The sequence below is a fragment of the Dermacentor albipictus genome, unplaced genomic scaffold (genome assembly GCF_038994185.2).
Source record: "Dermacentor albipictus isolate Rhodes 1998 colony unplaced genomic scaffold, USDA_Dalb.pri_finalv2 scaffold_22, whole genome shotgun sequence".
Lineage (NCBI taxonomy): Eukaryota > Metazoa > Arthropoda > Arachnida > Ixodida > Ixodidae > Dermacentor > Dermacentor albipictus.
In genome coordinates, this window is record NW_027225576.1 from 2826306 (window position 1) to 2838597 (window position 12292).

Here is a 12292-nt window from a genome sequence, read left to right on the forward strand (position 1 = left end):
TAAAGCACGGCTTTCTTTGCCACTACCTTTCTCGCGTCACGTCTTCATATGGAAAAGTGGACGTGAGTGGGCAAGGAAACGCTACTACTAATACACGACAGTGGTTGTGTGGAAGCGGCATAAATTTAAGTCCAACGCACGGTACGGTACGTTTCTGCTATTTCTGAAAAATAAACACCATGCGCATTCGTCAAGCGGTCAACTTGTACGCGGCGCGCAGAAGCAGAGCCGCATTAAAGCGCATCGTAGGGTCTCGGCGACACTACGGAAGCGGTCATATGTAGAATCAACACTTTTGTGCCCGCCGCGGTAGCTTTGCGGCTGTGGGACTGCTGGAGCTCGCGGGTTTGATCCTTACCGCGGCAGCCGGATTTAGAGGAGGGCAACAGAAAAAAAACAACGCTCGTACACTTAGATTTAAGGCCAAGTTAAAGAAACGTTGTCAAAATTAATTATAAAATAATTATGAGTCTGCGACTACGGCGTGCCTCATATTCCGATTGTGCTTTTGGCACATACATCCCAATAATTCAATTAAAGTTTACTGCTTCTGCCACGATGCGATTTCGCATGTTAGGCAATGAATATGCCCAACCCTGTCTGAGGTTAGGAAGTGTGGCGCTCAACAACGCCTCAAGCGGCCACCTGCGTATGTGTGCGACGCAAAAAGCACACTGTCAGCCGCACGAACGCCGTACCTGCCGCGTCCTGTAACGCGCTTCAGCGGCTACGCACCCGTTTCACAATGGAATCGAGGGCGCTGCGAGCGTGCAAGTGAGTAGTCGCATGTTCGCAACGCTCCGTCAATTTTTCCTAATTTTCTGAAAACGCTTTCGGAACTGGGTTCTTGGACCGGCCAGTCTACTTCACCCTGCCTCCAACATTCGTAGCAACTTTCCAACAGTTTTTGATCGCCAGATTGTCACTGACAGGCACCGAAAGGCAAGCGTAGCCGCCGTTTCGGCGATAAGCCTAACGGTGGCGGTGATCGCGGAGATGAACGGCGAACAGAGCCCCGCCGGCCCCGCTCGCCTTCCGGTTTCGGTGCCCCTCTCGCTGTCGTATGCTCCCGAGCCATCCTCTGCCGCCCTACCACCGCCTGCTGAGCCGGATGCATGCCGCCAGCAGCAATTTCTTCTCAACCCAAACATCAGCTGCGATGCCATAGAACCAGCCATTCCGCGCATCCCGGATCAGTCCCTCAACTCGGCAATCAAGCCAACCCAAGTGTGAATGGATACTACGCAAACCAAGGACCAGCCAGTGCCCAGACCTAATTCTCCCGAACTCGTAGTGGCACAGGTGATGATGGACATCACGGTCTCGCCACTAACAATCGCGCAATGAACGCTGCAACTAACTGCCTTCGAATTAACAGACACGCATGGCACATTGGTCAGTCGATTTTGTTATCCTAACCCATTCGATGTACTCAAACCCAGAAACACCACATTAGCGACAACAATTCTGCGCCGACAATCGCGCCACAATTCAAAGCAGTGTGGAGCTCCCGCGCAGCAGAAGCTGAGAACCGCCCATGGCAGCATCAGCGAAAACGCACCAAAATTCAAGCATCAAGTTTGAATGCTGCTCTGCCACCTAGGACTCGCACATGCCAAAAGGTTCTGCTCCGACCTGCTGAGCGTTTCGCTGTGTCGGAAATACCTGACGGAGCGCTGCAGGATCGTGTCATGGCCATCGGAGGCACTCAAACACAAGATTACCGCCTCCGCGCTCAGCCCAAGGCAACTCTTATCGCCATTGACGCATCAAACCCCTTACTCATACCCCGTTTTCTCGTGCTAGCAGCCATTAAAGACGGAGTTCGAACTTTCGCATTCTATGCGTACGAAGCAACGCCGCTAAACCATGCAAGGGGCATATTTCATGGTTTCGACGTTAAAGACCATGGCCCTACGCTCCTCGCACAAATTGCTTGCTGTACTCACAAGCTGGCTGCCGCACGTCCGCTCGACAAACAAGGCCGGCACGTACTGGTTACATTCGCCAAGCCCACAGTCCCGCGTATGGTCACTTACCGCCTACATAACAGGAACATTACCTGTTTTCGCCGTATGACGAGGGTCTGCACCCGTTTCCACCTGCTCGGACATACCCACGACGTGCGCCCGTCAGAGACACCGTGCTGCACCACATGTGGCCGTCCACCTCACCGTGTTGAGATAGATGGTTGCCATGAGCCTCCTATATGCAGAAATTGCCAAGGCGGGCCACATTGCCACCGATAACTCTTGCCCTTTAAAGAAACAGCTTATGAAACAGCGTCGCTCTCAGCACGAGGTACGCATCGCTCGGCATCGCCAGACATCCCCACCCACTCGCTCCCGTGCTCCCAAAGTACCCACAAATAATAACAATGAAATAATTGTTAACACATCTCCACTAGGAGACGACAGCTCTCAGTATCCACCTCCATTGAGCCGCCATACCGTCGACTCACCGGAGTGGCCAAGACTCCCTTATCATCCACACCTTGATAAGGCAGCAGCCTCGACTTCAACAGTAACCAATAAATCTCAGCCAGTTTATTCTCACAATAAACTGGCTAAGAAACCAAACTCACCAAACTTGCGTGCACAGACACCTGCAGTCTCTAGGCCTGGTGCATCAACGTCATCCGTAGCGGAACCAAAACCAATACTGATGGCTCCTATGCGCGAGTCCCACCGAGCAGGCCTGGCATCGCTTGAGGAAAGGCTAAACCATCGCCTACAAGACAAACTCATTCGCCTAACCACCCAGCTCACTCAAACAGTGGAAAATGTTTTGCCCAGGATGATGAGCATGATTTCCCCTCTCCTAAACGTCGCGGCACAACATGGCTTCAGAACCTAAGGGGAATACCTTACACTATCATTCAAAGAGACTGTCGTGGCAAAATTCTCAATTTGGATCGCTCAAGACCCCAGTCCCGGATATATATATTGCTGCAAGAAGCTGACCTCTCGCCCCTCACCTTGAGGGGTCACCGCGTGTTCAAGCAGCCTATACCACCCCGCTATGCTCGCCAACAAACTCTGCCTCCTCCAGGTCTTCCTCACGTTCTGGTGAAACGCTCAATACCAGCAACGCAAGTATGAACGTCTCACCTAAACACAGTGACTCGCGAAATCACAACAGTGCTTGTGTAACTTGGCTCCCATCCACTGTCTGTGTCGTCGTCGGTGGGCTAGAAACCTGCTCCCGGTGACACGGACGTGTCATGGCTTGCCTAAATTTCAAACCTCATTCCCATGTCTGTGTCATTGGAGGTGATTTCAATACTGCACATTGCGCGTGGAGCTATGGAGACGATAGTGCGCGCCGTTCATCGACTTTACAAGCTGCAAAGCGAGTTCACCGTTCATTACTCAATTCGCCAGACAGGCCCACCTGTTATCCTCTACATGCGGGTCAATCAGCTACCACACCAGAACTTACGTTGCTCTCCCAGAAATTTTCGGGTACCTGGAATGTCCTTGCAGACTCCAGGGGCAGCGACCAATTCCCTATTCGAATACAACTCACGTCTTTGAGCCGCGCAACGGCACGCTCACCTGTTTCCATTGATAAGTGGGACGCATTCAGAGCTGCACTCAGGGATCTCTGGCCCGAGTGACCATTGTTTCACCGCTTGCAATAGGCCAGATGATCTGCCACACGGACTTTGCAACACACCGACTCCACGCCAGTCCCCGACCAATATACCTTCCACATTCGGGTGGCCAGACAAGAAGCCCAAGATATCTTTCTAGCCCGCGGAAAAACCATGCTTGACAGAATTCGCCGTTACCGCGCAACTGCCGACTCAACCGCATAGGCCAACCAACTGGCTAGTGAAAATTGCCAACGGCATTTCGAATTCTTCGACAGACACACAGGAGCCGACCGCGTTTGTCGCACCTTCAGAGGACTATCCCAACGCAGCCACCTTCGTACAGCAGGAGAAGACATAGCTCTTTCCCTGCGAATCACCGCACAGGAAGTTGGAGACGTCGCCGGAACCGCTTTTTTCCCAGTGAATCACCATTCTCCTACGATCCTTCGAATATTACTTAAAACGCAAGCCAACGTACGATGTATCTCACCTTTCACCAAACCTGAAATTCGCGCTGCACTGCTTTCCACTAAGACGTCCAGCGCACCAGGCCCGGACGGCGTCCGAGCCTGGTGCGACAATACCCTGGAGGAACCTCTTCATCTTTTTACTCAGGTTTGGGACAGTGGAAGCTGCACAATTTGTGACAGCTATCAACGATCATCCCCATTCTGAGGCCTGGAAAATCGCCCTTTGTTCTGAGAAACCTTCGGCCTACATCATTGACTTGCCAGGCTGGAAAACTTATGGAAAAAATGTCATTGCGTCGCCTTGACTGGCACGTCGAAAGCAACATGCAGCATCCTCCATGCCTGCCAAACTGGCCTCCGCCATCGGCACAGCACGCAAGACAGTTTGGCACTACTCTCGCAGGACTTTATACACACGCCATCGCTTGGATGTGAATCTTTTGGTTGCGGTCGGCATACGCAAGGCGTTTCATTCCGTACCTCACCCCTCAATCCTCGCTTCCGCAGCTGGCGCCGGTATCACAGCAAACCCTGGCCATACATACGCGGCTTTCTCTATGACCAAGATTTTCCAGCTGGCGTAGGGCAGACTCTCTCCGCACTGAAGGAATCACGAGTGGGAGTGCTGCAATGCGCAGTCCTCTCACCATTACTATTCAACTTGGTGTTGTTGTTATCACCTGGCCGAGATACCTGGACTTCGCTTTAGTGTGTATGTGGGACGACGTCACAATATGGACCAACGGGGGCTCCGACGGCGAGCAGTCCGATGCCCGTTCAAGCCGGACTCGACACCATTGCCACGTTTCTGAAGGAGGTCGAACTCATGCCTTCTGCTGACAAAACTAAGTTCGTGGTACTAGCCGCGAAAGCAGCCTTTTCTGCCTCGCAATTTTCGTTCACCTGTGACGGCGAGCAAATATTTCCGTAAGACAGTGTTCGACTTCTAGGCATCTACGTCGATGTAGATGGTGGCGCAGGAACATGATTGCACAACATCACTCAGACCTGTCATCAGATACTCCACCTAATCCGCCGCATCGTGTCCAATAACTGAGGAATTGAGGAGCGAACTCTCCGTCGCTTCGTGACTGCTCTACTAGTAGATATGTTCCCCGTTTCTCTGAGCGCATGTTTGTTTATGCTTTTCTGATTTTTCACTGTGTTATACAATATGATCACTTTATTGGGTTTTTTTAACCCCCAATGTAATGCCCGTAAAGGGCCCCTAGGGTATGTGAATAAAAAAAATTCACGCGCTGTATACGGCTATAACTTCTACAGCCTTACTCAAAAGCAACTACGAAAACTCGAATCGCTCCATCACAAAGCCATGAGGGCTGTCACGGCCTGCCGCGTTTCCGCCCCTTATACCGCCTTGCCCAAATGGCCCAGATGAATCCGATCGATGCAATAGCCTAGGCTGCCGAGAATTCACATCTGTTCCGACTAAGATCCACGATATCTTGGTCGCAGCATCCTCTCGCTCCTTCATCTGCCAGTCCCCTCAATGCCTCGGCCCTACTGCCCTGCTCCGTGGGACTGTCCCTTGACCGGGTACTTTGCACCGATTCCCCAAAACGTGAATGCCGATCACGCAGAGAGGCAGATTACGCAAGGCGGCATGAAGCAGAAGTTGGCGACGCTGCTCCCCATCATTACGCTGTCTACACCGACGCCACCTTCAGCGACGAAGCTCCAGCCATAGCGTACTATTGTCCATGTACCGCCACGGGCAACTGCTCCTGCTGCCCTGCCTGCAATGACCCATTAGCGGTGAAACTAGCTGCGATATCCGCTGCATGTGACACCGTCCTTAAGCCTCCTTTTGCAGCCTTCACGCTTCACTCTGTTTACACAGACTCCATGGCTTCCATAAAGGCCTGCGCCCGGCTGGCCTCGCGCAATGGTGCTGTTCACTCGATACAACGGGCCATACGAATCGCCGACGAGGCTGGCCACACTGTCCGCCTCGCATGGGTGCCACGTCACGCTGGGGTCGCTAGCAATCGAATGGCCGACTCTCTGGCAAGGGAGCTTCTTTCCTGCCCCCCAGGGACTCGACCACAATTGCCTGACGACTCATACCCCATCGACCCGGACACAGGCCTGGCAGAGGCGAAGGTGGCTCGAAGCGCCGCGCTCCGGAACATCCTCCCAGAAAACGCTAAGCCTCTGCCACACGCCTGCCATGCACCGTCACAGAGACAGCAGTGACACGAGCGCGCCGCGCCAGGATGCGCCTCCAGACCTGGCAATCAGCCACTGGCCGTTCCTGCAGAGGGAGCCAACTGGTGGATCAGCAACATATACTCTGTGGCTACTCGGCTCTTGCCGAGCACCGTAGAAGAGCGATAGCCACCCTCCAGCCTACTCTGAGGCCTCCGGATTTGCACGCCTGGTCCCCCCGAGAGCCAGCGCCTCATATTCAGGTCATTACTTCGATTTCTACATGACTCAAGAATGGTCGATTATATCTGAACTGACCGCCGCCTTCGTCCCCGTCCCCCCGCCCTCACGGATCCACTTCGTGGGGGCGCAAACCTCTTTTGGTTATTTTAATAAATCTTTTAACAACACAATGGAATCCTATTTTCGGGTATGATAAGTATTTTGTTCAGTGTGACTGATGTGCTGAGTACCATTATTGTCTCCAATTTCCTGGAGACCCGTCCTATATCAGTTTCGCAAATGCAGCATCAAAACTTCAGTGGAAGTATCTTTTTGCTCATGGTCAGGTGGTCAGGCAGGCCTGGTCAGGCAGGTCATGTTCAGAACATGGTCAGGCGCACGCAGGCCTGGTTTCTGTGTTGGTTTAGGATGTGCGAGCAGCGGCGAATTCTTCCTGGTTTTCATCATTTCCCGCGTTTTTTTGCTGCTGCCAGGTCTAAATGTGCACCCTTGTGTATTCTCGGGCTCCTGACAAAGTATTGCACGTTAAATTCGAATTAACTTGAATTCTTCGTTGTGTCAGAAGGCTGTTCATCTACGGATCACTGATCCACTTCCTGCCCCTTCGCTTGCCTTCCTATATGGCACGCTTCTATGGTACAGACATTCTTTTCATGTTTTTCAAGCGAAGCTTGTATTGCGTCACTCGTGTCGGTGTTGCTGTACGAAAAGAACTGAAGCCACGCGAAAATTAAAACTGCTTGTCAGGATGCGCATTCGAACCACTCACCTCTGGGTTGCAAGACGACTACGCTAACGGATTCAGTCACTGTCAGCTTTTTTTTCCTTCTTTCATGGGATTTATTATAATAGCAATCCACCCTACATCGACCAGTTGTTCATAGTCAGAGAAAGGAGGGCACAATGAAAGTCACAAAGAGAAAAGGCATCGTTCATACTGTGGGTAGGGTTCAACATATGCTTCCTTTACATGGAGGTTTTATATGCATGAAGAAGTAGAGAAAGCGTAAGGCGCGAGCCAATTAAGGCGTCCCCTCCCTTCGCTACTTCGCCCTAGTTCAGGCCCGGCTGTCAGATGGGTATGGACGCCGCCGGGAACTTGCTCGAGAAAGGGCTCGTTTTCGACGTGCCGACTTCGCCGTGAGGGAGCGCGAAGCCGAGGCTTTACGAAAACGAAGAGCCGCGCATCCTGAGCTTCGCCTGCACCCCTTCTCACAGTAGTGGGAGGGCGGTCCCTTTTTAATATTTACCTGAAATTAAAAACTGCGTATTCGCAACAAAGGGCCAGTGGTGTCAGTTGTACACAGAGGCAAGCATATGGGCTTTCGCACCCCCAGACAACAGTAAGCAAGCGCGAACTCTCGGTTGCGCATAGCGTCAGATTTTTTGCCGAGCATAGCTGTTCACTTTCTGTTAAACTGTGAGCAGTATCTTCTCAAGAGATCAAAACAATGAAATCGTTATTGCAAGGGCTGCTTCCGTAATGACACGTAATGACTTCGTTTAATGACAAACAAAAGGAAACTGAGCTGCTTCCTGCACTTCAGATTGCTAGGCAAAGCGATGCCATTTCTGAACGACATTAAGTTAGCCTAATGTAAGACAAACCACACAATTAATTGTCTTCGGTGCGGCTTTTGGTATAGAATTAAGCTAAACGTGAAGTCTTAGGACCTCTACAGTTGAAACTGTATTGTAGTTATGCAATTGTCTTTGCAAGCAGTCGTTTAGCAGCGCTAGTAAGCCCAACGCTTATTCACGTTGTTGGTGCTCTCAACGCAGAAACGACGAGAGTAGGTATTTTTGTTCTTAATGCGCAAATATTTGCAAGAGGTTAAAATATTCTAACCACGAATCCTGGTATATTGGTCATGGTCCAAAAAACGAAAAAGAAACAGTTCGATAATTCACTTAGAAAAATAAATAAAACATGTTGGTGCAAGAACATCACACAAGCCCGATCATTTATTTATTATGTAATGTAAACGAAATACCGAACATAAAGAGGCCTCCGGCTACTAATGCTCCACCATTCTCAATGCAAGACGTTTGTTAAAAGCATGACAGAAAGAAAGAACACCAAAACATGGAAGATATGCATTGGAGCGCAGGAAATACCAGCTAACGAATACCAATAAATACAGAATGCATAATAGATTGTCTTTATACACAAGAACACGCAAAGCATAAGCATTTTATAACTAATGCCAAGTCAACTCTTCAACGAACGCAAGTTGCCACAGCACCAATACCGCAGCTTTTTCTTGCCGAGACAATTAAAAAAAAAACATGGCGTTCTTCAATTGTGCCCGACGACTCAGGTGGTTTTTTTGCATAGCGGTTGAACTGTCGAAAAGCGGGACTGAGGTTCAGGCTTCATGAGATACGCTGAAAAGCCTAAAAAATCGTTGAGACCGGGGTAGGCTCCAGCGTCGGCTTTCAACGCCCGAGGGACACGGCGTCGCAGTGTATAAGAAATTGTAGGCAGTGATGATATCCGAGGCATCGAAGCGTTCCGCATACAAACGCATATATTTTCATTCAAAGGTAGAACCACCACTTTCCTGCAGCGGTATGGCCCGCTTCCATTTCTAGCGCTGTTGTCTTCCACAGCTGGCGCCGATGCCGCTCATTATACAAAAAAGGCAAAGTTAATTGAGATAGAGTTAATTCTGGCACTCGAACTTTCGAGCTTATGTGGAAGTCGAACCCCCGCCGTTTGGCGTTAAGGCGAAGGCAAGTAGGGCACTGCTAATTAATATATATTGATTACTGCAATCAAGCACGTGACCTGTGGTGTTAATTAGAGCGACGGTAATTAAGGCACATATCATTAGGTTGCGTCAATTACGACACTCAAACCCATGACTCTTGATGGGAGAAAAGCAATAAGAAGTAATAACCCATTCGAATGGGAATGTCATTTAATGAATGCCTCTTCAGTGTGCAGGCTTTCGCATTCATCCTCTTGGGCGTGTGCTAAAGTGACTGGCAAGTTTTCGTTGTTTCCAGTTATCGTGGGGCTGCATAAAGAGGCTTCAGCCAGATCGAGGCGAAATCGAGATTGGTATTCTAACACACGTACAAAAATGACTGTTGATTAACCATTGATATATTATCGGGTAATTGTTGAAACAACGGACTTCAACAAATTTTCAAGAGCAATTAAGTTCACTCAACCCTTGCACAACAATATTACCGTTGAGTGTTCTCAATGAACAATTTATTGGGTAATTTCTGTTGATTTTTCGAGTTGTTTTTTTGTTGTGTAGCAATTGAGTCCAGTATACAATAATTAGGACTCGCATAAGAAGACATTCCAAAAATTTATTGCGAAGCGTTCCAAACTCATTCCTGTCACTTTGCGGCAGGTAGGTTCTTCTTTCGCCTCACTTTCATTAAACGAAATAATGTGTGACCGATGGGGTGGAATCGAACGTCGGCCGTCGAGCCCGGTACTCTAACCAATAGGCCACGAGCGCGCGCATACTCTTCTCATTCGAAAGCCAGTAAGTTCTTAAATGCTTGGCGCGTGCGCCGCGTGCCACTTCCTCGTGCTGTCGCTACATCTGGTGCTTTGAAGCGCCTATCTCCAGGACCACCCCACTTTCGTAACCGTTTTCGCTACGTAAAAACTGCAACGTTAGACTAGATTCATGACCACCCAAGTTCATGACGATCCATTTCTTCGCCGGTGTACAAATGCCATCGTCGTATTAAAATACACCAAATGACATAGCCATTGGTACGATCCAAAATGAGCACGTTTAGGGGAGGAGAAGAATGCGAAATTCACTTGCAAACACGGTGACTAAGGGCATGTGCAGTTCCCCAAAAGTAGACACGGCGGCAGCGCGGCCGGCGATAAGACAGGCGCCGACACGCGACGACGCTACCTTCGAGCATCGGACACGCTGTGGAAACCGTAGGATGCAAGCCCGCACAGGCTACAAACACACACGTGTGAGGTCTTCGAATTTCTTGCGACGTACCCTCTGTCCGTAAAGCTAATATAGTTTTTTTTATCCAATGGCCGTGGTACTAGAGATCAAAGAAAGAACGCGCTTTGAGATCGCAGCGCGTAAGCGCTATAACCATTAGAGAGTTTTAGTGTAGGGGACGCAAGCGGCTTCCGTACGCAATAACTAGGGGCGACGTTACTTCGCATGCGCAGGCCGCTACGTCTACTTGCGTCCTTGGGCTGTTGGAGCGGCCGAAAACATCGCTGCTCCTAAGAGGTCACGTTACCCACGTGACTCTCGCGGTGTACGAGAACTTACGAGAAGCGAGACGAGCCGAGTCAAACCGTGCTCCATGCGCATCTCGCCAGACAGACGGAGAACATGACTGCACCAACTGCGCCGGCGAGGACGGGTGCGCGTGTGCACTTCACAGCCGACGTGGACGTCCAAGTTCTGCGCGAAGTCAGGGCGGTCAACCCATTCGAGGAAGTGTCGCGGTGGGCGGTGATCGCAAATAACCTCCTGCTGGCGATTCGACTGAATTTGTCAGCCCGGAGCCTGCGGGACCGCATAGACCTGCTTCTCGCGCAGTTCCCCGCACGTGACTGAGCGAACCTAAGAAACTAAGTGTGCTGTTCACTCCGCTGCTTCCAGCAATTCTTCTCCGAGTTTGTGTTGCCAAGTTGCAACCTTACCTGTGGAACCGTCTTTTAGGTCCGGAACCGAGGAGGACTGTGACGACAAGGCACAACTTCTGGCGGAGGTCTATGAACTCGCACAAGAGAGTGCCTACAAACTCAAGCACTCCGCTGTGTGCAAAGTTGCGGCGACACGGCGGCAACAGCAGCAGCAGGGACAGTCCCGGCGGCCGGCCACGCATAAAAGCATAGCGTCGGCTGTCCGGGACCATGCTGCCTCGGAAGTACGCACCGAGTCTGATGATGGGGCCACCTCTTGTGACGACGACAACCTTGTAAGTTTTTCGTTAATCACCAAGAAATAATGCTTGTGTTAGTAACCCTAGTATTACTAGTATAGTATCTAACGGTTGTTTAGCTTATATGCTGGCAGTTAAAGGCCTGTATTTGTTGAGGCTAAAATATCGGGATGAAACGGCCGTGCTGTGCACAAGTGTCGCGGTGTTACATACATTTTGAACGTATTAGCCTACCTTTCCGTCGTGCTCCATGTGAAACCAAGATTGTACTGCCACTATTGCAGCAGTCTTTTCCTTTTCCTTAATTAGTGAACAAGGTCGAGCCATTGTTTTCTCCTGATTATAGAGCTAGTGGCAGCTCATCCTCCATGCTCCCATTGACGGAAAAGAAAATATTGTGGTAAAGCCTTCATATGGTCAGTATGGATGGAAGCTTGGGCTAGTTGGTTTGCCATTGGAAACGATTAAGTAGCGCAAAAAACAAACGAAGGCATATGTGCATTCACATTGCCTGCTTGTGTCTGTAGGTCACATTTTATATCTGTGTCAATTGCTGAACGCCCTATTCATTACATATATATGTACCGTCTCTTTCAGGGTCTGCAAGTGGCAATGATGCAGCAGTGGTGTCCGAGGCAGAGCCCCTTCACGGTGACTACGAAATGCTGGCCATAGCTACAGAGCTACATGCCAATGCTTCAGTACGTATGTCACCGTGGAGGGCAACCTCTACAACCTCTTTTTGCCCCATGCGAGGCTCCACCACTAGCCCGACACCTGGCACTACCCCTGGACCCACACCTGACGCTACCCCTGGACCCAGCCCAGGCCCTATTCGTAACCTCAGCCCAGGCCCTATCCATAACCCCACCCCAGGCCCTATCCATAACCCCACCCCAGGCCCTATCCATAA